This window comes from Vigna unguiculata, chromosome 10 (genome assembly GCF_037176805.1).
Source record: "Vigna unguiculata cultivar grain cowpea cultivar isolate G323 ecotype 2 chromosome 10, ASM3717680v1, whole genome shotgun sequence".
NCBI classification, from domain to species: Eukaryota; Viridiplantae; Streptophyta; class Magnoliopsida; order Fabales; family Fabaceae; genus Vigna; species Vigna unguiculata.
Genome location: NC_140801.1, coordinates 6,101,714 through 6,108,091, shown reverse-complemented (window position 1 = coordinate 6,108,091; position 6,378 = coordinate 6,101,714). Strand labels below are relative to the sequence as shown.

General features: G+C 33.9%; 1 pseudogene; it reads right to left on the bottom strand.

The window, feature by feature from the left end:
* Positions 1 to 1,196: 1,196 nt before the first annotated feature.
* LOC114165147 (GTP cyclohydrolase 1-like) lies at positions 1,197 to 4,204 on the bottom strand (annotated as a pseudogene).
* Positions 4,205 to 6,378: the final 2,174 nt, after the last annotated feature.

Genomic DNA, 6,378 nt, shown 5'->3' with positions numbered 1-6,378 from the left:
TATCATCTTTTACCTCGTTCAAGAAAATGGCTATCAAATAATCTTGCTCCACTTTTTTCAAGAACCCAGTATATTGTTCAAAATTTTCAATATACAACTCAACCAGACCTATTTGTTTTAAGCAAATCAAAATCTCAAACAAATTATCCAACATGGTTAGTTGAAATCTGCGAACCACTACAATCTTGAAATCATCCCATGTAGGCTTGGGATTACACGTTTCCCACCATTTGAACCAATTCAAAGCCTTTCCTTCCAAAGTAATCAGCACAACATGCACTCTTTCTTCCTTTGTTACCTCCTTTAAACGAAAATATCGTTCCAACCTACAAGTCCATCCATAAGCATCTTCTCCTATAAAAACTGGAATATCCAGTTTTCTCCATCTTGATGAAGATGTAGAACGCTCTCCATTTGTGACTGAATTATCATCTTTGTCCTATTTTCTTGTTGACGATATTTTCTCCACCACCATTGTAAGGCCACGAATCAGATCTTTTAATGTTGGAACCGCTGATGTGACTCATTTTCCTGTTTGTCCCGATCTTGAACCATATTTTGGACCATTTTTTCAACCCTATCCCTGCCTGACTCCATTGTGGTATGCACCATTCTCTAATGAACCCTTCCCATAGAACCTAGAAGGTGCTCTGAATACTAATTGATACAAACAATTAGTAATACAAAACAATCAAGATCAATTTTTGATTACTTTTATTTAACAACACAGCTTCTGCCAATAAAGTAAAAGCCAGAATTCCATATTACAACTGAGGAAACTTTGAGAGATTCTCACTCTCCTACCAAACCTTCTTTCAAAAAAATCCAAAACTAACTTTTTCCTATAACCTCTGACTATTTATAATAGTATGTTAAAAAGACAGCTTTAAAAAAAATCAAAATTACACTCAAAAAGGTTATAACGATCATATTCAATTATTCGTCTTTTTCCTCCTTTTATAAACTATTCCGAACCTATCAATATTAAAGGAGTCCAGATTCTCTACTGGTTTTTTTGGTGTTGTCCTCTACTGAGCATTAGAAATACACTGTGTTGGTATTTTAAATATCTTTTTAATATATTTTAAAACGTCAAGATTGGTGGTAATTAGTGTATTATGAAAGCATAGTAGAGAAACAGCACAAAAAAATCCAGCAGAAAATCCAAATTCATATTAAAGACATTAGAGAGTAAATTTCAATTCTTATCTGGACTTTTAATATTCCCACATCATACGGAACACGATCGACATTATATTACAACGACAACGATACTGGTGAAACCTTAAATATACATAGAATGATGAAAAATGAACAATTGAGAAACCCTTCAGAATGGAGCTAAACAATCATCAACTATCTTCAAGAGATGTATTTGTCATTTGGAATACTCTCCAAGAATGAGGTTCTTGCTCCAAGGTCAGTACAAAAGCATCCCAATGTTGCAATGGTAGCTGTATTACTTCCAAATTTCTCAATTCCTCTAGAAATCATGCATGTGTGACTTGCTTCCACAACAACTATCACATTTCCACCAATCAGTGGGGAAATAGTTTCTGCAATCTGCTTGGTGAGTCTTTCTTGAACCTGCAACTTAATACCATAAAAATGCACTATTGACTGCAAAAGGGTTTTCTCAATGGGATGAAACCCTTTGCAAACGAAGTATCCTATGTGAACAACAACATGAAATGGAAGCAAATGATGCTCACACTGTGACAGAAAAGGCAAGTTCAGCTCTGAGTGTAGCTTTTCATCAAAACCTAACCCCTCATTAGTGTTCAAAGCACCATTTGTCCGAATCCCAAGCCAACAATTCAGCGCCCTCTCAATGCTACTACACTTGAAGTTGATCAGCCATTTGGTATACCTAGCAGGAGTCCCTTGTAATTCCTTCCTAGTTGGATCCTCGCCTAAAGACTTGAGAATTGAAGCTACTGCAGTGAGCATAGCAGGGTTCAGCTCTTCGTTCTCGGATGAGACTTTAGAAGACAAAGAAGGACACCAACATTGGTCGTCCATTGACCCCTTATCATGAATTTTGTCCTTGTCAATGCCCCTAAATTGTAGAAGGCCAAAAAAGTCAGCCCACAAGTTTGCATCTTTGTTTTCAAAAACACCAGAACCAGAAGAAACCAGTATCCCCATCACCCCTTTGTGGTTTGAGCCAAGAGAGTTTGATTCCATGTCTGAAAAGGGAATGTGTTTGCATTGAAGCACAACAGCAACACCTGTGGGTTGAATTCCTTCATGCAAAGCAGAACACACCTCATTTGCAAGTCTTTGAGGTTCTTGGAGACGTTTTGCAAACACATTGGTGACACGAGAGAGTTTACTTAAACCGAGAACTCTTTGTGCAGAAGGGACATACCCCACATGGCACTTGAAATAGAATGGTAGCATGCAAGACTCACAGTAGGAGTAAAACTCAAGGTCCCTCACAATCACAACTCCACCTACTCAACCTGCATCACCAGCGAATTCGGTATGGTCTAGACCAGCTTCAGGGAATAATGCACCTTCCACAATTTCCTTCACACTTTGAACATAACCTGAAATATCATAAGAGCTTCTTATCAATAATTCTGGTACATATTGTTTTAAAAAGTATCTTAAGTTCTAAGTTTTTTTATTCACGAGGGTTCAATTTGTTTCCAAAATTACAAATTTGGGTTCTCTTTGAAAAAGATTACCTGCACGATTTGAAGTAAGCATAACTTTGTTTTGAAGTAGTTGTCAAAACAAACGGTGACTTTTTGTAAATTAGATCCATGTCATAAGGACCTAATTTGGTTAATTCTAATTAAACTTAATAAGAAGAAATCGTCTGTTCTCTACGATGACTTCAGTTAAAATTTCCTGAGTAATTTAATTTTAAACTCAAGTTATCATACTCTTTGTCGATTTCAGTGTAACTGATTTTGAATTAAAGTCGTCAGTTTTTCGACTTTTGAGTTTTGTGTAATTAATTTTAAATTAAAATAAATTATACTAAAGTCTTTAGAGATGACATCTTTAATTTAAAATTCAATTATTGAAATTGTCAAAAGGATAGCAATTTCCATTCAAGTTCAATTATACTAAAGTCGTCACAAAGATGACAATTGCAGTTCAAAATAAATATTTACTTAAATTGCTACTGGGAATAACAGTTTCTTCTAATTAAGTGTAGTTAGCATTAATCAAATTAGGTGCTCATATAGTGGACTTTAACAGAAAAATAAAATAAAGGATAAATATATATTATCATTAGTATTTTTTTTTTATAAATATATATACATGTCAATTACTAAAGGTTAAGTATCTATTTAATTGTCTTAAACACTGCATGAGGCTTAACAAGATTAATAAATTTGAGTTTTTTGTTAAAAATGTAATTTATTTTATTATACAAAAAATGGGTGTCATAAAATATCAGTGAAAGGTTTAGAATATAAAATATAAAATATAAAAAGTAAAATAAAGGATGGTTTTGATTGGATGACAGAAATAGTCGGCATCTTACAACGTGTTAAATGCACATCCAAAGAAGTTATGGTTTAAAACAAGCGTACAATGTGTGCAGGCCCATCCAAAGAAGAAAAATATAAATTTTATAAAAAAAATCATTTAATTGAAAAAGTAAAATATTCATTCCACCGTTGGAATAACACAAACGAAAAATAGGATTATTTTTCGTTTTAACAAAAAATCCTGTAAGTTACTTTTTCAAAAATGAACCAAAAAAAATGATAATTTCATACTTTCAGACTCTTCTAAAAAAATACTTCGGAAAAAAAATTATTGAACTACTTTTCGCCTAGGTTTAAAAAAAAAACGAAACATTTCAAAATGTAATGTTATTTTTAAAATTATTTGTATAATTATAGATTTAGGTTCTAAAATAACACAAGTTTAGGTCTATATATCTCAAACAAACATATGGTATAAATTAAACTTTCATTATAACTAAGCAAAATAGAAAATGAATGAATGGTCACCTCTGGTTCCTTCACGAAGGGCTTTGGCAACACGAAGTGGTGTCTTTCTAATGCCTTCTCTATTGATATCTTCTCCTAAACCCATCAACAAGACTTTCACAGCATCTTCAATGGAAGTTGTGCTGGTCTCTTTCTCAAACCACTCTTTTCCATCACACATTCTGACTCCATTCTCACGCTTTAAACCAACCTCGCCCAAATGCTCCATTCAAACACGATTTATGCAAAACACCTTGTTTTCATCTCTATTGGTGACATTTTTCGTATTTATAGAGAAAAACATGTAGATGGTGTAGTGGTGACAAGGAAAGAAAGAATGTGTCTCGGTCTACACAGTAAGAGCATCTTTTCCTTTTTCTTATCTGCTTACTTTTGTGGGAAAAGATGATATTAATGTCGTGTTATTCATAAATATTAAATAATATTGCGAGAGGTCCCGAGTTCATTTCTCGGAATGCCCCCCATTAATTTTGTTTGTTTAAGATGTAAATTTATGAGAGAATATCTAACCGGCTATGCCAGATTTATATTCTCGTAAGCTTACATATCTTCTTTTCCTCTTTATCTTCTCCTGGTATCAGAGCGAGAAATCCCTGGATACCTTTTGAATATTTATGTGATTGAAGTGGCTTGTATTCGCTAGGATACCCTTTGTAGATCGGGCAGGTTATGGCCAGAAGAGCCAACAGAGCCTTAAGTCCCATTTGATCTGCCTCTGAGGGTTGAGGAATACTTTGCATATTGCGACACTCTTTACATACATATTTTCTTGATTATATGTAATAAAAAAAAAAAGTTTTTGAGCCTTATGATTGCTTATATTCTTTTATAAGTATTACTCTACAGTGTATTCCGTATATTCCTGCCTCTTATCTCTTACTACTGCTTTTCTGCTTTACCTATACTGCTCCTATACTGCTTTTCCGTTTTGCCTACACTGCTTTCTTATTTTTCTGTTTTAATGGATAACACAGCCATTTCTAGGCTCCGATTACAAATCAGCTCTAACTGCTGTTGAAAAAATTACAAACTCTCCTCCTGTAGGTTATAAAAAACCTACTTCAGAAGTAGACCCTGTACACACAGTCCTTATAGGACAAAATAACACAATAATAGCTCTTCTAGAAGAAGTTTCTAGAAAATTGAATCATATGATTGATTCTACTAAAGGGACGAACTTGTCCAAAGACATAGATGGTCTTATAAAGCAAGTATCAAAACTATCTTTAGGGACACATACACATATAAAAGCAACTTCTAAAAATTCACAGAAATTTATCAAAGTTACAACTAAAAAAGATTCAAAAGCTGCAAGTACCAACGCAGCGGCTTCTTCAAAAAATGAAAATAGTTTGTAATGATAACACAAACCAATACGTCTACACAAACACAATCTGATAATATTAATATGAATAGTACAACAGAACCTAGTAGCACACAAAGATTCCCTGGAACCCCCAGAAGATTAAGGGAACATCAGACTAGAAGTCAAAATCTTATACAACATCCAGGAATCTTAGATAGATTCTTAAATAGACAAAGAACTACTAACATTATAAGATTAGAAGATTTAGTAGATATACAACAAAATACAGATATAGGATCCAACTCAAGGATAGATTCCCTAAATCCTAGACAATTATACAACATAGGGTGGCTAAGTTCAGAACGAACAAGCCTCTATCGATATAGGAGAATAGAAGATTTTCATCTCCCTGACAATACTTATGAGATAATCCCTCTAATATCTCCACAAACAGGAAGACAATTACAAAATCAACAAGGAAGATATGTCCACATGGGATTAATTACCATTGGAGTAGGATCCTTAGCCAGACATATGATTGGAGCTAGAGCTTTGATAGTTCTACACGATTCAAGATTTCAGAATAATGATTCACAAAGTGTAATAGGGATTCTAGAAGTAGACTTAAATCAACCCTTTTCCCTTATTTATCTTGCTCCAAATTTCACATTAACTTTACAAGATTTTATAAATCATATAAACCTAGAAGTACAAACAATAGGATTTGGACCCAATTGGATGGGTGAAAATCTACATTTAGACATAACCTTCATAGGAAGGATAAGTAACCATATTTCTTCTATGTATAGAATAAACACTAGACCATTAGAAGAAGCCATTAGTTCTTATGGTACACAATTCTTACCAGCTCAAGCCTTCACAAGAAGAAATGAAGGACATTTATGGCAAACACATTTACCCAGAGAAGAAAATAACCCAATTACAGCCCCTTCATCTGCCATATTACATAACAGGTCTAGAGGACTTAGTCTAAGTTTTGTAGATTACACAAATATACCACGACTTGATTTAGAACAAGATAGGTTAGCTGAAAATAGGCATAGCACTTCAGCCATTCCTGATAACGAACAC